General features: G+C 43.8%; 1 protein-coding gene across 1 annotated transcript in view; it reads right to left on the bottom strand.

Moving 5' to 3' along the window:
- Positions 1–25,845, bottom strand: part of ANOS1 (anosmin 1) — a 464,829-nt gene that overhangs the window by 307,559 nt on the left and 131,425 nt on the right. The gene's annotated exons all lie outside the window — the stretch shown is intronic.

The raw sequence follows: 25,845 nt of genomic DNA, 5'->3' as shown, positions 1-25,845 counted from the left end.
GTGCCCAAATAACTCCAAAGAAAGGAGTGAGCTTGCTTGGGGCTTGCAATGTGAATGCCTCCTGATTCTCTAGAGACTGTTCACTGAAGCAGAGAAAGCACAGTTAAAAAAAAAACATTTAGTGCTTCAGGATGGCTGCATTAACACTATAAATTTTTAGGTGTGGTAATTTTTTTTTCAACCTCAATATCCTTCTGTACATGGGGTAATATGAAAAACTACATTTATAAGGCAAGTTACTAAGGAACTATGCCCTGCAAGGAGAATTAGGAAGATGTCTGGAGCTTAAATATGACAGAGGCCAATGTCAAAGTTGTATCTCTTCCTTTGAAAATAAGGGCAGTGCAAATGATCTCTGGCTGCATGAGCCAATCAGTTTAACTAGACAAATTTGAAATAAAAACAGCAATCAATGTTATCCTACCATTCTCAGCCAGCAGAATAGATTCAGTCCCTTTTTGTCTGCTGCTCTGATTATCAAAAAGAGTCAGGAAATATCTGCAAGGGAGGGGACACAGTTCTTCCTTGCTCATATCATGCACCCCATCCTGGTCCACATACTCCAACCCCTTACAAAGAGAAAGGTTAAGTCAGGGGTCGGGAACCCATGGCTCGCGAGCCAGATATGGCTCTTTTGAGGGCTGCATCTGGCTCGCAGACAAGGCTCGCCACACTTTCCAGTCCCCCGCTGACCCAGCTGCTCCCCGGTCCTCCTCCGCTCGGGCTTAAAATGCTGTCAGCCCGGGCGGAACCCGGCAGAATAGCTGGAGTCGGCAGCATCGGCATGCTCTCTTCTTCCTGCCCCCCCCCCCCCGGCGGCCCAGAAGAGGAAGTGGTGAGCATCGGGTGCGTGCGTGGGAAGAAGAGACCACGCTAGTGTGGTCTCTTCTTCCCGCCCCCCCCCCCCCCCCCCCGCGGCCTGGAAGAGGAAGTGGTGAGCATCGGGTGCGTGCACGGGAAGAAGAGACCACGCTAGTGTGGTCTCTTCTTCCCGCCCCCCCCCCCCCCCCCGCGGCCCAGAAGAGGAAGTGGAGAGCATCGGGTGCGTGCGCGGCAAGTAGAGGCCACGCTAGTGTGGTCTGGGTTGGTCCGACGAAAAGAAGACTTCAGCGCGGCTCGGAAGAAAATGAAGAGCTTCAACCGCGGCCGATGGGACTCCTCCTCCGCGAGGGCTGAAAATGAAGGAGGTTAGCGTTGGGAGGAGGCTGCTGCTGCCGCGAGTTCCCGGGGTGGGGGTTGGGGTGGGGGAGAGAGAGAGTGAATGAGCGAGCAAGCATGTGTGTTTGAGATCCTGTTTGTCTGTGTGTGTGTGTGAGTGAGAGATTGCATGTATGTGAATGATTGAGAGCCTGTATATGTGAAAGAGAGTATGTCTGTGATTGAGAGCCTGTATATGTGAAAGAGAGTATGTCTGTGATTGAGAGCCTGCCTGTGAGAGAGAGAGCATGAATGTAAGTTTACCATTGGGAACCTGTATGTGTAAGTTTGTGATTGAAAACCTGTTTGTGTGAAAGAGTATGTGTGTATGATTGAGATCCTTTGTGTGTGAGAGAAATCATGTGTATGTATGATTAAGAGCCTGTGTGTATAAGTAAGAGAGAGACCATGTGTGTCTGTGTGTGATTGAGAGCTGATTTAGGTGAGGGAGCATGTGAGTATGTGATTGAGAGCCTGTGTGTAAATGAGAGAAAGAGAGGACATGTTTGTAAGCATGTGAATGAGAGACTGTGTGTGAGAGAAAAAGACAGCATGTATTTATGTGATTGAAAGCCTGTGTGTGTGTGTAAGCGTGAAGATAGACAGCATGTGTGTAAATGTGTAAGTAAGAGCCTATATAAGTGAGAGAGAAAAAACATGTGTATATGTGAGTATTGAGAGCATGTGTGTATAGGTGTGTCATTGAGAGCCAGTGTGAGAGAGAGCGCTGGTATGTGACAGAGAGAGGAGAAAGTTCCAAGCAAACCACCCCGCCTCCTGCTAATTCAGAACAATCTCAGGACACCTGGATATCAAACGTTCCCAGGTATGCAGAGCAAAAAAATTTTTGTATCCTTATTATTTTTCATTACTGGGTCTTTGTGTCTGCTATTTTGAAATATTTTGTTGGTATCTGGAAATGTTTTATATGAGTTTTTAATTATTGGATATTCCACTCATCAGCTGTTTCGAATATGTTCTTTTTGTTAGTACAGTTTACTGCTGATGATTTTATATTTCTTGATTTGTTTTATAGGATGGGTGATGTTTCTTTTTTCCTTTGTTACACTGCATACAGAGACTCTGGCTTGTTGCAGTTTCCAATTCCGTTTTTTCTGCATGCTTCTTGTTATGCGTTTTGGTCTCTTTATTCTATGTTAGGTGAGGGACAGCACGTGATTCAGGTGAGGTTTTCTACTGGCGTGTAGTTTTTGTGTAGGACTCTATAGCAGCCTGACTTGGTCCGTTTTCCTAATAGGAGATGTATTGGTGTCTTAAGGCCTGGTGTAATATTTTCAGAGACTTATTGTACTTTAAAAGTGTGATCTTACATAAAATGCACACATTTACTTGTATTTAGTTTTAAACATATTGTATGGCTCTCATGGAATTATATTTTAAAATATGTGGCGTTCATGGCTCTCTCAGCCAAAAAGGTTCCTGACCCCTGGGTTAAGTGCTATCAGTTCAAGGAGCATTATGTGCAGCTGATCTTCACCATGTGCCACTGTACGAAACCCAAATAGTCTAAATAAAGCAATTCAGTATGAACTAGTTAAATGCTTGTGCAATGTATATCTTTACACAACTGAAGCCAAATAGACAAAGAGTACAAATAGATCCCACATGAATACCATCAATAAATCAAAAGCTGGAAATGACCCTTATTTGGGGAAATGGATAGGAAAGGTATCAAACATTTGTGCTAAGAATGTTCAACTAAATGCTACCTGCACATGAAATGTAATCATCTATCACAAATCCAACAAAGTCCTTATTAATTAATGTTAATGTCCATAACTGTCTTAAGCAGCAGCAGTACAGAAATAGGGAGCAATAGTAGCAGTAATAATAACTTCTGGATCTTATTAGTAGAGTTGTCTCTGCTCCTCTGAAAAAACAATGGTGGGCAACAGTTTCACTTGCAACAAACTGAAGTTTTGGGATTTTTTTTATTTTTAATGGCTTCACAGGCCACACAAAAACTTGACACACAACTCTCCACTAGGATTTGCAGGGTGTGGCAGCACCATAATGGAAAAGTTAGAATTTAACCTGAGACACAGCAGACTACTAAGTATATTTTTCCTCTTGGGCTATGTTATAAAGTTCAATGCACAATGTTACAAAGTTCAATGTAAAATGTGAAGAAGTCCAATCTTAAATGTCACAAGAAGTCTATGCTAATAGACTCCTCTGTTGCACTAAACCGGTGTGATATGTCCGATAAACATCGGAATAGAAAAATAAATAAATGTAGCACTATTCTCCTGTAAGGAGTAGAGGGAGGTGGGAGATGATTAATCTCTTTTAATAGTTTTCCTGTATACTTGTGTTAATGTATTCTGCCTTGAGGCGACTGTTTTAATGTATTTCCGCCCTGGAGGCGACTGTTCAGTTCCTTGTAAACCGGTGCGATATGTATTCTTTACAGGAATATCGGTATATAAAAATTAAAAATAAATAAATAAATAAATGATTAAGTTACGATGCCTTTGGAAAAGTAGGTTAAAGTGTCATATCAATCCCCATTATTAATCAAGACAAAAACATAAACTTATCAGCAGATAAGAACATAAGAACATAAGAAATTGCCATGCTGGGTCAGACCAAGGGTCCATCAAGCCCAGCATCCTGTTTCCAACAGAGGCCAAAACCAGGCCTCAAGAACCTGGCAATTACCCAAACACTAAGAAGAACCCATGCTACTGATGCAATTAATAGCAGTGGCTATTCCCTAAGTATAATTGATTAATAGCCGTTAATGGACTTCTCCTCCAAGAACTTATCCAAACCTTTTTTGAACCCAGCTACACTAACTGCACTAGATAAAGTACCTCTTCACCTCTGCACCCCCCTCCACCAAACCTTTCTGCTTAGTTGTCCCTGTCCCTTACTGAGTTTCCTGTCATTGCCTGCAGTCTTTAATACCTCCTTATAATACTCAAACTGATGAGTATCTATGCACAGCCCCACATGCCCCATATGCCACCATGTGTGTGTTTTGATATAGATACACCATATGTATATGCCAGAGAGTCAAGGAGGCACATATCTGGTACAAAACAGAAACAGAGGAATGGGAGCGAAGGAAACTATCCAACCAGATGTACAACATTCTTCAGGTATCAACACGAAACTAAATTGGATGGAATGTCCATTGTACAGAGTCCTGATAATCCTCAACTTCCAATTGGAAGCTCTAAATTTCAGAAAGGGATAAGAGGGACCCTAGTAAGAAAGAGGAGGGCCCATGTAGTTGCTGATTCAAGTATTTATTTCTGGATTTTTTATTTCTCAAAGGAAAACTGTATTTTGCATCCGATCCCTTTTATTGAACAAGTACAAGACTTTATATTGGAACCGTAATCGTCTCCCTCTGGTTCTTTTAAAGGCATTTGTGGTTGGTACACTTAACACCTTGAGCCCTGGAGGATAACCCCCCCCCCCCCCCAATAATTCCTGAATGAAGAAAGTAATGTATGGGACTTGAAGAGAGTGGACTGTGACTGTGTGTGTGACTCAGCCCTAATTCTTTTGTGACTGACCCTATCAATATTACAGTATTCCCCAAGTTCAGGGTTACATTGGATATTAAATGTTTCTTCACTAAATATAGAACAATTAATTAAAACTGAATGAAGTATGAAATACCCAAACTCTCTCTCAGGGTAATACTCAGTTCCCAGTTCATTCCATTTCATGTCAATGCACACAAAGGCATCTGAACCTGCTATCCGCACCCAAAAGCTGACAAGCACAGAAATGTAATCAATAAAGCCCTATCTGCTATATCCAACTAAATAAATGTCAACACCTGCTTTAAGTTGCCAGTCAGCATATTTCTCTTTCATAGTTCATATCAAATCTCCAGATCTTCAAACAGCAGATATTCCACCTGCTCTATTTGCATTGACTATGCATGAATACATCAGGGCTTCAAAACATCTGTCAAAATATTGCCACCATATAATGCATCTAAGTTCAGATGTTTTTTCATATGCAAGACTGCCTCATACATTTTTGATAAAATAGTTTTTGTAAAGTGCCTCAATGTCTGCTACTTCCTGTTCTTCACCAGGATACGAAATTCAAAACCTGACAGCCATAATATATAAGATACGGTTTTCCTTGGTTTCTTCCCTTTCTTTTCTTAACACTCCACATAATACTAAATGCACAACCAAACCGGGGTATAGAACCATGGCCCCAGCATGCTTCCTAGCAGGAAACCAAGGAGCTAAGGTTAAAATCTTGATGGGCTGTGTTACAGCTCACAATTTTCAAATTTGTGCTAACTCAACCCCCTTTGTGCAGCATGGATCTGAATCTGCAGGCCAGGAAGCATTCCAGCTACTGCAGAAAAATAGTCCATCCAAACATACTGCTAATATGTTTGATAAAAGTCTCCCAGCATGGGTGCACAGTACATTTACCATGAGAATGACAGAGCCAAGGATAGGGCAAATCACTGACACCATTTTCAGGCTTAGTTTGAGGCTGCGGTGGCACAAATTAGAACTGTGAGCTTTGAATCAAGGGGGCTTTGGCAGATGGGAAAGTGCAGAAAATCTCTAATTGTTAAATTCATTAACATGTCTTTCCACTCGCATTATCTGTGAAAGAACTCGGCAGGAAGCCTTGAAAAACTGTTCCCAAAGAACCAAAGAATGTATGATCCTACATGAAATCAAGCTGTCATTTAAGATAAAAGATGCATTAGGTTACCACATCTGTAAACATATTTATCTACCTTTGCACATCTCCCTCTCACCCCTCTCTACTCTCTCTTTGTTCTGAAAGCTATAGAAAGATTTGTGCACATATAGAAGACACAAGGTAATAGAATCAAAAATGTATGGCTCATGCTATATTTTTGTGATTTAACTTCAATCCCCAGGACAGTATCCCAGCAACTTTAAAAGAATGTTTCTCTCTCCCAGCCCCCTCTCTGCCTCTCTAGACAATCAAATCCACCTACAAACATGTTCCCTTACTTATATTTAAATTTCTAAAGTTTGCAACCTAAATGCTCAGCCATTTCCGATCCAAGCACCCGATCCAAGCAAATCTAAAGTGGAGAGTATATCTCACGATATACTCTCCACTTTAGATTTTTTTTTTAAGATGACTGCATTATGCACATAAGTATGTATGTATATATATTCATAAGAAAGATGCATAAATGGACAGTAGCTAGAGTTGAAGCCTTGGGGTTACTGATCATAATTTGCAAATTTGGTAGGAGCACTGGATGGCCCACGCCATTTTTAAAGATGGCGCCGGCCGTCCATTACTCCTACCATGTGACAGAGCCTGGCCAATGGCACGATACCCTGTCACATGGTAAGGGCAAAGGGCCATCGGCGCCATTTTTATTAGTGGCAGCAGACGGCCCCGAGAGCAGGAGATCGCTCCCGGGACTTCCACTGGATCACCAGGTACTTGTAAAAAGTTTTGGGGGAGTTCGGGAGGGTGGGGAAAGCTAAGGGAACAGTTTTAAAGGGTCGGGTGGGTTTTTTTGTTTATCGACTCGGGCGCAGCCGATAAACAAAACCTCGATCGGGCCGCACAAAAAAAATTAACGATGTGAATCGGAACCGATTCCGGTTTCGATTCACATCTCTAAAATCCACTTGCTCGCTCCTCTGCTATCTTCTTTTCTTCTTCACAATTAGGGATCCTCTGTGCTTCTCATGATTTCTTGAATTCTGTTACTGTCTTTGCCTCCACCACTTCCCAGTGGAAGGCTGATCCACACATCCACACACTTTCTCAGAAGAAATACCTCTCAGTGTTACTTCTCAGACTACCCCAATGCCACCGCACATACAATTCTAAATGATGTCAGGTGCTTGTCAAGAGTGAAACTTGCAGACGTTACTACAGCTCATATGCACTGTATTTAGAAACTGGTTTAAAATAACTTTCATTACTAGATTCCTTAAAAATATTAGTTTGCCTCTTTCTCGTCCTTATTGCTGTCTCTTTTCTTATCTGTCCTAATATATTGTATTTCTTAAATAATCTACACTTTTTTTTAGTGCTTTGAATTCATGCAAAGAGGCATTTGGAGGCTAGCTCACTGGTCCATTTGTTCATTCAACTGATGGCATGATAATTTTTTTAAGATGACTTAATTATGAACATATATATATATGAAAGATGCATGATTGGACAGTAGCCAGAGTTGAAGCCTTGAAGACTGCAGCACCCCAGAGTTATGCAGCTGGGGTGTGATAATCTAAAAGAATTGAATGGGTTGGGGGGGGGGGGTGAAAAACAGATGTGCACGAATCAAGAGAGGGATCTTGGAGCAATAGTGTCTGGTGATCTGAAGGCAGCAAAGCAATGTGAGAAGGCAATAGCTAAAGCCAGAAGGATGCCGGGTTGCATAGAGAAAGGGATAAGGAATACGAAAAAGGAGGTAGTAATGCCCTTGTACAGGTCTTTGGTGAGGCCTCACCTGGAGTACTGTGTTCAGTTCTGGCGATCATATCTCAAAAGAGATGGAGACAGGACAAAGGCAGTCCAGAGAAAAACAAACAAAATGTTGAAGGGTCTGAATCAGAAGATTCATGAGGAGAGACTGAAGGATTTCATACGTGTACCATGGAGGAGAGGAGGTGCAGAGGAGATATGATACAAATACCTGAAAGGTATTAATGATGCACAAACTTCCAACCTTTTCTGTTGAAAGGAAACTGTAGAACTAGGGATCACAAAATGAAACCCCAGGGGGGGAATGACTCAGAATCAACATCAGGAAATATTTCAGGTGCGCTGAAGCTGCCGTGGGTTTGTTTGCACACGTACATGCATTTGTACGCATCTTTTCTCGTGCAAAACCCTATACGGGGATGTAATAAGGGTTTTGTGCGTGGGAAAAAAGCACGTACAAGCACACTTTCAGACCCGCATTTTTTTCTGCGCAAATGCATGCTAATGACATGCAAAGGAGGCGATTAGCTAATTATGGGCAATGCAAGGAGTTGCACTAATGCTAGTGCGGGTTTTTTACTGCAGGTTTTTTTTACCACTACGGTCAAGGCATGAGTTAAGTGACAGTGCCGACTCGGGGGCCATTTTATTCCATTGTTTGCATTGGTGTGCTGTGGTTATGTGTGGGTGCAGCTCTGGTGTGATTTCGATGATGGAGATTTCTGATTATGTCCAGCTATTCCTGGTATATCTTGTGGGTTTGCTAAAGGATGTCAGCAGCAGAAGGTTTGGCAGGTGACAGAGGTTGTGGCAGGATCCGGAGGGAGCAGGCAGAGAGGAGAGATCATGAGGAGCAGGCTGCTCCGGCTGGAACAGGTCACAGAAGGTAGGGAGGGAGTGGATATTTCGCCTCAGGACCACACTGCTGGGGATGCCAGAGTTGGATGTTGTGAGGACCTACGGAGTGAGCTCCAGGGCTATCATGGGCCTGTATGAAGAGCTCAGGGAGGACATTGATCCCCTCACAGAATGCGTACATGCCATCCCAGGCCTGATGAAGCTGCTCAGAGCCCTTGATTTTCTGGCCACAGTGGCTATGGGGCTCACATGGAGCAATCCATGTTCTCCCGTCACTTCACCCAAGTACTAAGGGGGCCTTGCTGAAGAGGGTCAAGCAGTATATCAGATACCCACAGCAGCTTCGGGAATGGCAGCAAATAAGGAGAGCATTTTTCAACCTAGCCAGTATGCTAAATGTGAAAGTAACTAGCGACTGTGCCCATGTGGCTCTCACCCCTCCCCATGGAAGAGAGATGGCATACAGGAATCAAAAGCATTGCCACTCCCTCAATGTGCAAGTGACCAGAGGATTCTCAGCGTGGTGGCAAAATTCCCTGGTAGCAGCCATGATTCTTTCATCCTGGCACAATCAGCAATGGCACAGCAAATCACTGAAGGGAAATATGGTGAAGGCCTGTTGCTTGGTAAGATATAAAAAAGTGACTTCTTTTTAATTGTTATTTGCTATGTGGGAATGGGGATGTGCAGTTATAAACAGAAGCAAGTGTGCAGAGGAGGGAATAAAGTCTAGTTAGTATGTGCTTTCTGTTACATGTGTGCCCTATTAAATTGGTTATTCACCTGTGAGCTCACATGAGTTACTTTTTGCTTTGCATTTTAGTACACATGCATGCGTAAGATTATATTATACCCTGGAAGCCTTCAAGCTGACATGTTTAACCAAATAATAGTTACCGAAGCAAACATGTATCGGACAGAGTGTACTAATATGCAAGCAGTCAGATTTAGTTGCGTCATCATTGTACATGCTGTATGCTACATGGGTGCTCTCATGCCCAATAATTTGCCACACTTGTCAACATGCAGTTCTGAGCAGCTAAGGCAGAATAGGAATGGATAAGAACATAAGAACATAAGAAATTGCCATGCTGGGTCAGACCAAGGGTCCATCAAGACCAGCATCCTGTTTATAGAGTCATGGGTGGCCAGTGTGCACGATAAGATGTTTCAGTGGTTAACTCGCAGGGGTGGGTAAAGACGGCAGGGAACTTTCAGGAAGAGTAATCATATTTTGTTTTCGAAAAGATTTTGTGTGTGTGTGTGTTCTACCGGTGACACTGGCTATGGATGCAGGTTGTGGCTGCTGATGCCATTGGCAGGTCTCAAAATGCTGCTGAAATGATGCGTGCCTCCTGAAATATCAGGAGGCACGCATCAAAACCAGGGAAGTAATAGAGCGCACATTTGGTTTTCTTAAAAGTAGATTCTGGTGCCTGAACCGCTCAGGAGGGGCTCTCCAATACTCACCTGAAAAAGTAGCAGATATTGTGGTAGCATGCTGTATGCTCCACAATATAAACCCTCAGTATGGCGAGCAGGAAGTGAACCCGCACCTTGAAAGAGAGCCAGAGATGTGCGCGCCAGCCCCAGAAAGTCACAACTCAGCGAGGGGGAATGAAATAAGGCAAAAGGTGATAAGACTATTTTGGCTGACCAGTACCATTCCTTCTTGGACTGTGCCAGAAAGTTCTGAAATTGTGTTTAAGGCTCTGAGCTCTGTTCTTGTACATTCTGTTTAATGTATTGATAATAAATGTTTATTTCTTTAAGAATTATATTTTTTTAAATGCGCTCTACTGCATTGAATCCTGTCCTTGGTATGGGGTGGTCTTTGGGGTTTGCCAGCCTAGTGTTGAGGGTCCACTGCCTTACAGAGCTGGGCAGGCAACACACATCGCACACCTCTGCCAAGCTCAGCAACCATGCTGCAGTTAATTTCCCCTCACACTGGGGTGGTAGTCTCTGGGCTCATGGAAACCAGTACTCTGATACTAGTGTGCTGGGAACTGGAGACTTCCATACTGTTTTGGGAGGGTGAGGGAGGATGGGAAAGGGGGATGGAAATAAGAAGAGGGAGTGGGAGAGCAGTTAGTGGAGGTAGTAGTGGGAAGGGGGGTTGGTACTGGGAGAGGACGGTGTTAGGATAAACCCATGCTTGGGGGGGGGGGGGGAGAAGATAGAGTAGTAGGGTTGATGGACTTTTGGGAGGGGGTATATAGGATGGGAAAGGGGTGGTGAGACAGGCATGAGTGAAGGCAATAGTTGAAAGTGGAGTTAGTAGTGGGGGAGGGGAAGGATAAGGTGTTAGGAGAAAGCCATGGCTGAGTGTCCAGATTCACGCCCAGCTAAATGCCTAGCTTGGCGACCGAGCATCCAGAATTGTGCCCAGCCAGGCTGAGTGCCTATCTCAGCACCTGAGGGCTCAGTTGAATGCCTAGTGGCAACCAACAGCCAGATTCGTGCTTAGCTAGGCGCCTTTCTGGGCACCTGAGCGTCCAGATTCGCGCCCAGCTGAGCGCCTATCTCAGCACCAAAGCAGCAAGATTCATGATTAGCTAGGCACCTTTCTGGGCACCAAGCCTCCAGATTCGCGCCCAGCTGAGCGCTTATCTTGGTGTCCGAGCAGCCAGATTCGCGCCCAGCTGAGCACCTATCTCACTGCCATGCAGTGTGAATTATCACCATTGAAAATATTTGCCTTTTTTTCTGCAGCACAGTTATTCAAAATATTAAAAATACATTCCAGGATCATGCTTTCACTGAACAGGAGACCCATTCGCTCGCTAGCTTTTATGCGCGGATTATCAGCACGGATGCGGCCGCTTATTACATAGGGCCTTACCGCGCCTATGTACATGCATTTCTTCATGAGTGCATGGATTTCTGCACCCAAATCATTTGCATGATTATTTTTTTTTTACATCCCGCGGAAGCACCAGCTTTACTCGCAGGCGGTGATCAAAACTTGTGCTCATAACTAGCACTTATTTTGCCGAGAGTCTTATTACATCAAAACATATATATTTATATTTAGGCTATCAGAAAGGTCTTTCACTTTCTTATACTAGGGGTACACACATGGTTGGCATCAACGAGAGCCTGGTTCTTGCTGGTGATCATGGCCCGTTCTGCTGCATTGCCAGTGGGCACGGTGGCCTCCCAGAGTCGGCAAGAAACCCAATGGCCAGAAGCATGATTACAATGGCACTTGGACCCCTTCCACTGTTCTATGCATTTTTTGCACAGTTACCTATCCTCTGCTCTCTTGGACCCTCTCCCCTACCTTCAGAAACCTCTCCTCCCTGGCTCTAGCTTTAAGCAGGAGGTGGCCAGGAGGCCACGAGAGGACTGTGCCTCATGTCTCTACAACCTCTGCCACGGGCCCTGGAAAAAAAAAAATACAAACTAAAGTTCTGGCATCTTGCAGCTTGTGATTCTGACAGCAACTTGTATTCCACAGAGACACCTTTATCCCAGGATTTTGCCTTAACTCCCTAACCATCCTGTGATTATTCACAGGAGCTGCTGCAGCTTTTAAACTCTGGAGGAGGGAGAAGAGAGAGTGTGTGAATGACTGGACATTTGTGTGAGCAGTCTGTCTGTTTTGTATGTGTGACTGATCATATGTGTGTGTGTGTGTGTGTGTGTGTGTGTGTGTGAGTGTAAGTAAGCATGTGAGAATGTATGTGATTGATCACATGTATCAGCATGTGAAAGTGTATGTGAGACTGATCATGTATCAGCATCTGAGAGTATGTGTGTGACTGATCTTGTGTGTGTCAGCATGTGAAAGTATGTGTGATTGATTGTATGTGTCAATGTGTATGTGTGAACAAGTGTGTGTGTCAGCATCTGAGTATATGTGTGATCATGTGTGTGTGTCAACATGCGAGTGTATATGTGACTGTCTGTATGTTTGTGAGTGTGTGGGTTAGAGAATGTATGTATATGAAAGCAAAAAGAGTCTGCAGCCCCCAACAATCTCAAGGTGCTTGGAATCAAAAGTTCTGAAGGGAGAGCAGGGGATTTTTCTCCTTATTAGTATTACTTATTGGATGTGTCTGCTGTTTTGAAATATTTTATTCTGGTTTGGAAAATTTTAAAACAATGTTTGTGTTTTTAATTATTAGATATGTTATTCAATTGTATTGAAATATGTATTTTTTTTATTTGTATGGTTTTACTATTATGATTGATTTATATTTCTTTATTGTTTGATATTGTATGAGGAATGGGGGCTGGTCTGTTTTTCCACTATTGCACTGCATACAGAGTATGGCTTTTGCGATTTCCAGTTCAATTTAGGTCTGTACATTTCTCTTTATACTTTATGGTTTCTTTATTCTAAGGGTCTTTCTTTGTTCTGCACATATGACCAATATGAGGTATTCTGCTAGCATGTAGTTTCTGTGTAGATTGCTATAGATCCCTTTCTGTTTTCCTAATAGGAGGTGTATTGGTGTTTTAGGGCCTGGTGTAATATTTGCAGTGTTGCCTTTTCACAGGTAAGGTTGTTACTGTTAGAGTGCTGCTATTTTGGTATGGGAAGTATAGTATTCAGTTTATGCAAGGCTTTCCAAGGGCCAAGCCCACACCCAACATGTGTAACAATAGGCCTAATACAAAGTGTCTTCTTTTTTTTTTTTTTGCAGGGTTTTCTGGTTGGCACCACTGCAGTGCATATAAATTTAACATACATGTTGCTGTAAATGATATCTTTACTTTATAAGACTGAATGTCTTTTTCATGTAGAATCTGCTAAATATAATCCATAATTCTGTGTGGGGAGGGTGTATAACTGTAAGGTTTACCTAGGGTGCCTTATACTCACACACACTAGCTCTGGCTGCACTGGTTTCACATGGGAAAGCAGGATTCCATCTCAAACTGTGCTGCTTTGGTTCCGTAGATGTCCCCAATCAGCTGCAGCATTGATGTGTGAAGTCTCAGCTATGGCCAAATTTTCTTTTTTCAACCCCAGAAGAAGCCAGCAGCATGGATTACTTCTGGTCCTCCCTCCCCTAAAGTAGGTAGGCAGAGCAGAGCCTGGAGAACCATAACTGTAAAATCAGCAGACTCTGTAGGACATAGTCAATAGGAATGCACTGGTGAGGGGACCAGAGAAATGGAGGCAAGCTACAGTCACAGAAAGGGAAGGGGTGAGCCAGGAGGAAATGCCTGACATTGTTAGTGAGAATTCTGTTTGAGGTGGCTCTGGAACCAGTGAGTCTCCAGGAGAGACAGGGTGCAGAGAAGGGGTGGGAAAGTAAAAGTGAAGGGATGCTGCAGGCTGGAGAAGGGAAGACAGCAAGCAAAATTAATGTTTCCCATGTAATGATGTGGGAGACATTCATTAAGTGAGCACATAAGCAGCAGCATAACAGCAGCCACTGGTTAGGTTAGGAGTATAATTGCCACATTGCTTGGCAAATGTTTCAAGAGCAGGTTAGTTGGGGACACCAGACCACAAATCCAGGATATCTATCTATCTACAAAGATATATATATATATATATATATATATATATGTGTGTGTGTGTGTGTATGTATATAGATAGAGATAGAGATATATATGAAAGGGGCCAACCAGTTGAATGTATGGAAGGGGGACTGCAGCTCAGTTTGCTCATCCCTAGTATAGGGTGTGCTCTACTTCTTAGTTATTTAGGTAAAATGTGAAATTTAGGCGAAAATGTGAAATTTATGATAGAGATATTTTGGTTCCAGGTCACATGCTTTTGGGAGCTGTTAAAACATGTGTCACACACAGGGCCGGTGCAAGGGTATTGGGAGCCCTAGGCGACCCTTGCGCTGCTGCCGCCCCCCACCCCCCCCCAAGTCATACCCCCTCCCTGGTCATGCCCCCCACCTGTTTCAGCGCCAACTGTGTGTTTCTCAGGGCTGCGAGCCATAGGGGGCGCCGAAGAGCAGCCACGTGGTGCCTCATGCAGGGACTATCCCGCTCACGGCAAAGAGAAATAGGGAATTCTAGGGGCACACAGTCTCTATTTCTCTTTGCCGTGAGCAGGATAGGCCCCGCTTACGGTACCACGTGGCTGCTCTTCAGCGCCCCCTATGGCTCGGCGCCCTAGGCAACCGCCGAAGTTCACCTAATGGATGCACCGGCCCTGGTCACACCGAAAACTCAAAACGGTGTCAGACATATAAACCGTGGGCCTGTTTTGAAAAAAAAAAAAAAACCCGGGCCAATATTTTCCTACAACCTGCCCATGTATGGGGTAAATCTGCAAGATGTGGCAGTTACTACACTTAACAGAAGGCATGGGTGTAACTGCACAGAATGGCAATTACTAGGGGGATGTGCAGCAGGGACGAATTTGTCCCATTCGGTATTCGTATTAGTTGGGACCCAAATCCGTTGCATCCGTTCTTCGGGGACCCCGATCCGTTCATTAGTTACATATGTATTTGTTTCCCCCAAAAAACCCCATTCCAACTCTTTAAATTTAATTAACTACAACCCCCCACCTTCCTGATCCCCCCCCCCCCCCCCCAAGACTTGCCAAAAGTCCCTGGTGGTCCAGCGGGGGTCCTGGAGCAATCTCCTGCACTCGTGTTGTCAGCTGCCAGTATTCTAAATGGCACTGATCGCCTTTGCCCTTACTATGTCACAGGGGCTACCGGTGCCATTGGTCGGCCCCTGTCACATGGTAGGAGCAATGGACGGCAAAGGCGATCAGCGCCATTTTGAATACCGGCAACTGACAGCCGAGTGCAGGAGATCGCTCCAGGATACCCGCTGGGACTTTTGGCAAGTCTTGGGGGGTCAGGAGAGTGGGGTTTATTCGTTAGTGATATGAATTTGTGGGGGTTTGCCATACATTTCATGACCCCCATGAATACAATGAATATGGCATATACGTTGCGGATTGCCAATACGTTGCAAACGAATGCACACCCCTAGCAATTACTACTATGAGCAACTTGCTGGGAAGACTGGATGGATCATTTGGTCTTTATATGCCATCATTACTATAAAAATTCATTGACTGGGTCCAAATTTGGCAGAAATGTGTAGAATTGGCCTAGTGCTTACTCGCTTATTTATACCCTCAAATAGATAAGACTGAGATCATTTTTAACAGGATCAAATCTGAAAAGTGCTAGAAAATGAAAACATAGGCATTATTTCAAATTCCTTCCTTGTTGAATAAATGCTGTGTACCTTTAAATTTGCATATCTCCTGCCCACGCTTGATCTGTTTGGCCTGTGTTCATGCCTTACATGTAGTGGGCTGATGATGCCTACATGAGAATTCAGATGAGGATCAGGGCGGCATGGCCCCTGACTGACAGATTCAAAATACTGAAGATAGGTAAGCAGGAATAGCTTTCAAAAACTTTAAACGTTTCTTCAGAACTAAAATAAAAAAAAAACAAAGAAAAAAAAAAGATAAGGGCCAGATTTTAAAAGGGCTACGCGCGCCGAGCCGATTTTTTACAGCCCCGGCAATGCACGCAAGCCGCAGGACGCACGTATGTCCTGGGGCTTTGTGAAAGGGATGGGGTGGGGGCAGAGCAGGACCGAGGCCTCTGGCACAGCGGCCATGCTGGGGGATCGCGCTCTGGCACTCGGCCGACGCGTGCAACCTATGCCTGCCCAGAGGCAGGCGCAACTTATTAAACAAAGGGGGGGGGGTAGATAGGGCTGGGGGGGCGGGTTAGGTAGGGAAAGGGAGAGGAAGGTGGGGGGGCTGAAGGAAAGCTCCCTCTGAGGCCGTTCCTATTTCAGAGCGGCCTCGGAGGGAACGGGGAAAGCCAACGGGGCTCCCCTAGGGCTCGGCACGCGCAAGGTGCCGAGCCCTAGGGGAGCCCCGTTGAAAAGCCCCTTTTGAAAGCTATTCCTGCTTACCTATCTTCAGCATTTTAAATCTGTCAGTCAGAGGCCATGCCGCCCTGATCCTCATCTGAATTCTCATGTAGGCATCATCAGCCCACTACATGTAAGGCATGAACACAGGCCAAACAGATCAAGCATGGGCAGGAGATATGCAAATTTAAAGGTACACAGCATTTATTCAACAAGGAAGGAATTTGAAATAATGCCTATGTTTTCATTTTCTAGCACTTTTCAGATTTGATCCTGTTAAAAATGATCTCAGTCTTATCTATTTGAGGGTATAAATAAGCGAGTAGGCACTAGGCCAATTCTACACATTTCTGCGCCCCCTTACGCAAACTGACCCAGGATTTTATAACATGCGCTCGGCTGCACGCACATGTTATAAAATCGGGTGTACATTTGTGCGCGCCGGGTTGTGCGCACAAATGTACGCCCACGCCTACCTCTTAAAATCCGGCCCTTAACCTGTATGATTGCTTGCTTTAGCTGCTATTTGTATTTCCTAAAATATCCATCTGCTAATCTTCATGCTTGAAAACATAATAAATTAGTGAACTTGAACTAATTATATATATATATATATATATATATATATATATATATCTGTACAACAGAATACCATTGGTATGGATAGGAAAAGTATCGTTTAACAAGCTAACATTTTGGCATGCTCTATATTTTCTCTTAGTTTATTCAGCAAGTGAGCTCAATATTGCCTATTTCACTCCTTGCTAAGTACTGAAAGTCGTATTTCCTCTTGACAAGCAGAATAATGAAACTTGTCAGCTGAGGGCATCTGTTCAGGGAACAAACACAAGCTCATCATTCCATGCTGTCAAAAGCCTAGGGAAATATACAATGACTGAGGCACAAAAGTTAACTCCGGACCAGAAGCATACATTCATTTCCAAAGCAAAGGAAAAGAAAGGAAAAAGCTGAGCATCAGCCATCAGTGTTAATTGAAAATTTGCTGCAAGTTAAACGGCAGTTTCCTAAGTGTTTCGTACAATTAAAATAAAATCAAGCAGGCCCTCTTGCACTGGGGGATAAACACCCCAGGAAGACATAGAAAAGGACGGCAGAAAAGGACCTCATGGCCCTTCTAGTCTGATCTTCCATGGTGCAATACAGCAGAGACCATCCGTTGTCAGACTTTATCCTCCCAACTAAGGGTCTTCTGCCTTTATTCCATGCTTTCTTAATTTTAACCCTTTGGTCTTCACCGATAGATTATGCCATACATCCACCACTCTTTCCGTGAAGTAATATTTCCCTTCTTAACTCCTGATTTCACCCCATTTTAGTCTCCTATCATGACTCCTTGATCTATATTGTTTTCTGTAACTCATTTTGGCATCTTTGATTGAAAGAGGAGTAATCAAAGTGATAACATTAAAACAAAACAAATATTGTTTCCACATAGGGGCAGATTTTCAAAGCCTTACGCGCGTAGGGGGGGTTATGCACACCAGGCCTATGTTCAAAAGGCCCGGTGGCATGCGTAAAGCCCCGAGACGCGTGTGAGTCCCGGGGCTTGAAAAAATGGGTGGTCCGTGGGCGTGGCTAGAGGCCTCCGTACAGCTGCTGGGCTGGGGGCTCGCGTGCCGGCACTTGGCCTGTGCGCGCAAGTTACGCCTGCCTCTGGCAGGCATAACTTCCACAACAAAGGTATGGAGGGGAGGTTTCGGGCTGGGGGGCAGGACAGGTAGGGGAAGGGAGGGGAAGGTGGGGGGGGGGGGACGGGGAAAGCCAGCTGGTCTCCCAGAGGGCTCGGCGTGCGCAAGTTACACTTGTGGACCCCCTTGTGCACACCGACCCCTGATTTTATAACATGCACGCAGCTGCTCACGCATGTTACAAAATCGGGCGTACATTTGTGCGTGCCGGGTAAAGCACACAAATGTAGGCCATGCGCATAACTTTTTAAAAGTTACGCCCCTAAATGCTTTCTTTATTTGTGCATTATTTGAAATATATGAATGCCTCTTTCATTTCCCTTCCACCTCTTATCTACAGATACTGTATGGCCTTCAGAACTGGCTACTTTACTCTGAATGAGGTCAATCCAACAACTTGCAGAGATGTAGTATCAAGTCTTATTTATTTATTTGTTTATTTGTTTGTTTGTATTTTTTCTATACCGGCATTCGCGATAGGTATCACATCATGCCGGTTATATATAATGGTAATAACTTTCCCTGAGGGCAATATACTAATGGCTGCTTGCATTAATGCCTACATTAAACACACTTTAACAAGGATTTTAGCCAATTCCCATGTACTGTGACTGTTAATGTACATTCTTTGCATGTGAATCAGAATTAGCATTACTACAAAGATAACACTAACAAGCTGTGAAAGGTTCTCATGTGAGATAGGCCTTTAGCCACACCTTGGGCCCTTTCAGACAGCTGCTCTGGACCATGCCATTCTACAATTCCTCCTTAGCCAGGTATTGTCCACTCCTTTGACTCGTATTGGTATTGTCCTCCTCCAGGCTTCTCCACTCTGTCCTTCTTGTTCCTAGCACAAGGCTTCTCAAACTGTGGGTCGGGGCCCCAAATAGAGTCACACAACCTTCAGCTGGCTCCAGAAGGAGCAGCATTAGTAAACATGGAGTCTGTGCACCAGCATGCATTCACAGGCCATACAATGACCTCATCCTTACATGAGTTTCTGTGGTAACAGGAAGCCTGGTGTGAGGAGAGATTGGGACCCCTCCAGAACCTGTGAGCTTGCATTGGCTTTACAGGCCCCATGGTGACTCATTACTAATGCTGCTGCTTGCAGATCACTGTCAGACTGGAGACTAGCCATGAGGGGTGGGAAGGGCTTAGTGCATGGGCCAGTGAAGATTGTCACGGCTTCTCTCTCCTCAGTCACCACCGAACCTACCCAAGAGAAAATATTTCCCTGTCATCAGCCTGCCCTCACTTCTCACCAGCTGTTATCCACTTTCATCCCAGGGCCCAAAGAAAAATGTTCCCACTGGCCCTTGCCCTGGGCACTATTTAGAGCTGTTTAAAGGGAAGGATCAGATGAAAGAGGGGTTTCAGAGTTGGATAAGTTGGAAAGGCATTGGTTGTGAAGGGTGAGAGAAGGGTTAGTGATAGATCATCTGGGGGATGTGAGAGAAGAGTTGGAGAGGAGGGGAGGCTTTGGGGTGATAGGAGATGGGGACCGAGAGTGAGCAAGGGGATGAGGTGAGGAGTTGACAGAGGATTAGCTGGGGATTATAAAAAGGCCTTGGGGTGAGAAAGGATCAGCTGGGGGATGCAAAAAGGACTAAAGAGGTAAGAGAGAGGGAGTGACCTGGGGGACATAAGGAGATCTGCTGGAGGGGGAGAAGTTAAAAGAGGAGTCCTCTGAAGGGATGTTGAGAGTGGAGTGATTTTTGGCAGGGGTCTGCACTCCTGCTAATTTTGTTCCAGTCGTCCTCTGGGAGTCATGTGAATTTTCAAGTGCTAAAATGGTGTCACGTTGGCTAAATGTTTGGGAATGCCTGTCCTAGCACATCCTCCTCCCTCTTCACTCCTTTAGTATCCCATTGTGTCTGTTAGTGACCTAAGGGGTTGGACCTATGGTCCCTCCATCTTCAGAAGTCCAGGGCTTTCCCCCCCCCCCTTTTTTTTTTTATCTAGCTTTATTGTCCCAATTTTATCTTTATCCCTGGACTATCATCTGGGTCCTTCCTCCCTCTTTAATGCTGGTCCTGCCACATGCACATGCAAATTATCCCCTTCCCCCAAAAAAACATTATTTAAATGTTCTCACGTGGCACAGAGGAATCCATGTAAGGTTGCAAAATTAATTCCACCTCAGGAGGTATAGTTAGCAGCCTTACGGGGCGATATTAAAATGGGCATGTGGACATGGATCCCCACCCACCCACCAAAATCAAGGAAGGTCTCCAGAAAACTACCCCTTCACTACTCCCCTCATTCCCCACTGAAGATCAATATGGATCTGTATCTCCAAGCCTTCATGGCCTCTTAAGATCATGCTGTGCCTCCCCTATCCACAATCTCCCCTCACTCACAATGTGCCACTGAACTCTTCACTGGCAGGTCAGCGTTGGTTTCCCTCCTGCCAGGGACAGCACCAATTGAGAATGACGACGCTGACTCAGACCAACTTGCACACTGCTCAAGTAGGTCAGTGTGTCAGTCAGTGGCACCATTTTGATTTGATGCTCCTACTAGCAGGAGGGAAACGGATTCCCTCTAGCCAGTGAAGATTTTTACAACCCTTAGAGAGGAGGAAGGGATGAAGGAGGTTCAGTTATGGGTGAAAGGCTCTGGGCCCAGAGGTCCATCTTGGTATTCCGAGGGGTGGGGTGGACAGATGAGGGGCACAGATTACCCATTTTGACTTTTCCTGGTTCAGAAATTATCCAAATGTCAAATAATAATCATGATTTAAAAGGAAATAAAAGGGCCCCACAAACATCAATCAAGGTAGGAAACCCTAATACACTTCTTTTCAGTCCTATGTTAAAGTAAGAACTGAAGTAAGGACAAGAGAGAAAATGTATAAAATCAAAAAAGTAACTCTGCTTGTAGTCAAAAAATTTGCAGCATAGTCACTAGTACCAGTACTGGTAGTAACAGAGTAGGTTACGGGGAATTGACATAATAGGTTAAAATGAAGTTCTGTCTTCCCCAGGTGCTTGGCCAGCAATTCCCAAGCAATTATCCGTGTGAAGGCAAATGGAAATGTTTTCACTGCCTTTTCTCGTCATGCCTTCATGACTCCCAAAACTTCAATGCCTACAACCTTGCAACTGAGCCTCCCATCTGCTTCAGAAGGTTGATCCCCATTTGAAGTTAAAGAGTTGCCTTTTTATGTTTTACAATATTTTTAAAACCTAAAATTGAGCAAGAACCTCAATAATAATCACCACAAAAAAAAACATTAAAATTAATACATCTTCCATTTTTTACCTAGTGAAAACACATAATTAATTGTTATTAATTCTTCTTAATCATCCTTATCGAACACAGCATCAGGCACCTCAAAGGTGCCAAGGTGCAATCTACCATCTCTTGCTTCGCAATGGGCTATAAACGTGTCAGATATAAGGTTGGTTATTTGCTGGTTACATAAAAACCATGCAGAAATCTGAAAAAAGTCTAAAAAACAACCCCACAGCAAAAGTACTTAACTCAGAAAAGCATAAACTCATACACAAAAGCTAAAATACTTAGCTCAAGAACTCTGAAATCATAGGGAACGCTGTGTTCAATACAGGAAACCTGACCAATGCGGACCCATGTTTTGGCGTAAAAATGCCTGCATTGGGGACTCGGTTTACCGTCACTGCCTCAAAGTACCTTTAAAAATGGCTGTACTATGAACCTGCTTTTTTGTGGTGATTACAATATGTTTAGCTATAGAACTACCAAGTGCTTCCATTCCTGAAAGACTTTGGGCTTATCTTGGCTTTTTGAGAACCCATCCTGATGTACCTTTTGGTACTTGTACTACTAATTTTAATGGTGACGAAAAGTCCTCTATAATCAACTGACTTATGAATGAGGGAAATCAGTAAACCGCTTTATTCTACCTTCTTTTACAAGTAGTTTCAGAAGAACCAGTCCAAACCACATTGGCTCACTCAACTGTATAAAATTAAAATGAGAACATTAGGGTATGATTGCACGTGAAGCACAGAATTTGTTTACAAACCACCAGAAGAGTAATGAGTGGCCAATTGACTCTGCAGCATTCTGGGATAAATTTCCCCATTGGGAACATCGTGCAAACAAACTACTAGCAAAAGTGGGTTGAACTGGTCATACTTTCAAAAAATAAAAAAAAAAGTTAACATTTCAAGAAATAATTGTTAAAACTGCTAGGTCTCTGCTTCCTGGGCTCCTCTTTGGCAGTTCATTAAAGGGAAAAAAATAAGTTAGAAACAGAAGGATGCTTTAAAATTCTGATCATGTATTACATAGTTACATAGCTGGTTTAGGTTGAAAGGATCTATTGAGTCCAGCTGTATTCTGATTGTCTAACAGCTCTCCCTACAGGGAAATCCTGTGGCAGAATGACAGTCTGCATCTGTGGTCAATTCTGCAGCATTGGACAACATTCCTAAGTATGGTGATGAGTTTAAAATCACAGGATTATTTGGCTTATCAAAATTAGCAGTAGGTTGAGTGGTGAATGCTATTTTCTGAGTGACTTAAAAAGCTGCCATACTAAGTCAAATCGAGGGTCGATCAAGTGCAGCATCCTGTTTCCAACAGTGGCCAATCCAGATTACAAGTACCGGCAAGTACCCACTAATGCCAGTAATAGCAGTGGCTAGTCCCTAAAATAATAAATGAGCAATGATACAAGACCACTGGCAACTTCTGATTTGACTACAAAAAAAAAAAAAAATGAAATGAGAACAGACTTCAATTCTGTGATATAGTGCACATCAGAACAAGGCCAAAAGTAGTATAGTGGAGATAATGGTGTCTACTAGATAACAGCATACATTACAATTACAAAAAAATTAATTTACAGAGGAAAATATTCTGAACCACATTGAAATCTCTCTTGTGTTTTGTTTTGTTTTTTAAAGAAAAACCTGTTTCAGTTATGATGGTAAACCTGGTAGGCCCTTTGATTCCACGTGACGCCTTCAGTACATTTTTATAAGTTAAAACCAAACGGTATTAGGATGGACCTGTGCATACAAAACCCCAGATCCATCAATTTTCATCCTGACTACATCTTATCAGTGACAGGCAGAAGCTGTGGCAGTAAGGAGTGGTGTGGCTGTATCACTCTCAGGGTACAGAGTGGAGTCCCTGGAGGGTCATGCGGTGTAACCTACCCTTACCCATGCAATCCTCTTATAGGCAATTTATTAAAACATCTCCCATCTGATTACAATGATTGCCTAAATGGAAGAAAGGCATCCTGAACTGTTTTGTTTTGCTTTTTGAAAAATGAAAGATTTCAGACACACTCTTCAGTTTCACCATCTGAAATGAGTCACTGGGGAGAATGCATTAACCAGTAGCATATGGCTAAACGGTATGGCAAAATCTACAGCTTACATTCCTGGTACTGAGGGCAACTGTATTAATATTTATAATTACGAATAGCTTTCAAGGGCTGGGGGATTTCTTGGGATTTCCCACAACTGTTCCAGGAGATTTATCATAAACTAACAAGCCATGTCCAAGAGTGGACTAGGAGTACTGAATTAACTCACCAAAAACAACAGCTTCTGGATCCTAAGGCCTGGCTTTAATTCAATTATGGCGACTGCCACAAAATCTGCATGTTAGATATATATAACATTTAAAATTATGTTTGATGTACTTATATAAGATAAGCAATTCTCCTTTAGTAAATTCCAGCACTACGGGGAGAGTTCAAGGAATAACTTAAAAAAAAATAGTAACCCGATTCATTAACAAGATCAGGGTAAACATCATGGAAATTACCTAAAAAGAATCCCTTCAATTAAGCTGTGCTAGAGAGAAAAAGGTGATACAAATTGCATGCCAGGAGGGGAAGAAAAGAATTTCCTCTCAGTAGGCAGGAGTCAGGTCAATTATCTTTCTTGCAGTGGAAAAGAAAATGCCTTGGGTAGAATTCTCCTTTGTTTTTTGCCATTGACTGGACGAGACGGCTGCCCTTAACTTCACACTGCAGAAAGCTAATATATCTCCCGGCTGTTATGTACTTGATTGTGACGCTGGCCAAATGTCCACTAACCTCTGCCCTGGGTTTAAAATCAGAAGGCTCCTCTCTCTCCTGCTCTTTTTTTTTTTTTAAGAGTAATACCAAGCAATGTGTGACCTTCAAAGAAGAGAAAAGGTATGAGCTATGAATAAAAAATGAAAAAGCAAACAAAACAATCTGTAAACCCTTTTGCATACTGAGGAATGTGATATTGCTTTAGCTAGCGATCTGTGCTCATACAGGGCCGGATTTTAAGAGGTAGGCCCGATTTTATAACATGCGCACGCAGCCGCGCACATGTTATAAAGTCCGGGGTCGGCGCGCGCAAGGGGGCGCACACTTGTGCTCCTTGCACGCGCCGAGCCCTAGGAGAGCCCCAATGGCTTTCCCTATTCCCTCCGAGGCCGCTTCAAAATTGGAGCGGCCTCGGAGGGAACTTTCCTTCCGCCCCCCCCCCCCCCCCCCCCCACCTTCCCCTCCCTTCCCTATCTAACACCCGCCCCCCAGCCCTATCTAACCCCCCCCCCCCCCTCACCTTTGTTTAATAAGTTGCGGCTACCTTTGGACAGGTGTAGGTTGCACGCGCTGGCCAAGTGCCGGCGCGCGATCCCCTGGCACGGCCGCTGTGCCGGAGGCCTCGGTCCCGCCCCGCCCCTTTCACAAAGCCCCGGGACATACGTGCATCCCGGGGCTTGCGCTCGTCGCCGGGCCTATGCAGAATAGGCTCGGTGCGCGTAACCCTTTGAAAATCTGGCCCATTCTGTACATATCTCGTTGGGCTTTTATAGTGTGAGAAGTCAGGGTGTTGAAAATGAAGAGATGTAATACAGATAGGATCCTGGGTTTCTTTCCACTTCACTAAAATATTTTGGAGGGCATGATGTCTTTTACTGATCCAAGGTCAGAGTTCAACAGCATCTCTCAGAGCATTTTATTTTTCAACCAAGAACCTTGAGATTTGAACCAGCAGCTTGCTGGCTCCACTGCAGGGATTCTGCCTCTAAGAGGGAAGGAGAAATTGTAACTACTTTAGTTCCATCCCATTATTATTCCATCCTGTTATACCCAATAAAACATTTTTGTGCATAACTATTAGCCTACAGATCCTTTCATTTGATATTTCTAAAACAGTGATAGAAATTAGAATTATTAAAATGCAGGTCATGCTAATGATCTTTCCAAATTTCTGTATGCGTCTGTGTTGTTACTGTTCCTTCCCAGTGATGCAGTCCACATGCTCTTCTACACTGTGATTGACACATTGTGATTGATTTCAGTGGTGCTAGGTTATGAAAGTGCATGATGCTGGATTAGGAGAAAGCTCATTGTTCCTCTCTATGGGCTGTCTCGTTAGATCCATCCAAGCACCACCTAAAGCATGACAGTGATGCAAACAAGCAAAGTTGGTGTCCCAAGAGTTCTAAGCATTAGAAACTTCAGGAAAATATTGCATTTTACAAAACAAACTATACTAGGGATTAAGGGTTTACATGAATAATAGTTTGTACATACATGGGTACAACACACAATACCAGTGTTTATTCCTGATACAATCCTACCACCCTGGCATGGATTCTCCTAAAAGAGGGGGAGGAGAGGTGTAACTTCCAAGAGCCAAGACTTATTAATCTGATAGTTCCAACAAGGAGGCATATGACACAAGGCATGGTGTTCCAAAATTCAAAGGTGTTACTGAGCAGTTCAAATAAAATAGCTACAAAGTGGTAGAATCCATAGGCATGTACTGATTGTATCTAAAGTCTTAGTGATCCTTGCTGTTTCAACCTCCTAGAT

This window comes from Rhinatrema bivittatum, chromosome 5 (assembly GCF_901001135.1).
Source record: "Rhinatrema bivittatum chromosome 5, aRhiBiv1.1, whole genome shotgun sequence".
Lineage (NCBI taxonomy): Eukaryota > Metazoa > Chordata > Amphibia > Gymnophiona > Rhinatrematidae > Rhinatrema > Rhinatrema bivittatum.
The sequence above is the reverse complement of the archived record's forward strand: the minus strand, read 5'-3'. Positions and strand labels throughout refer to the sequence as shown.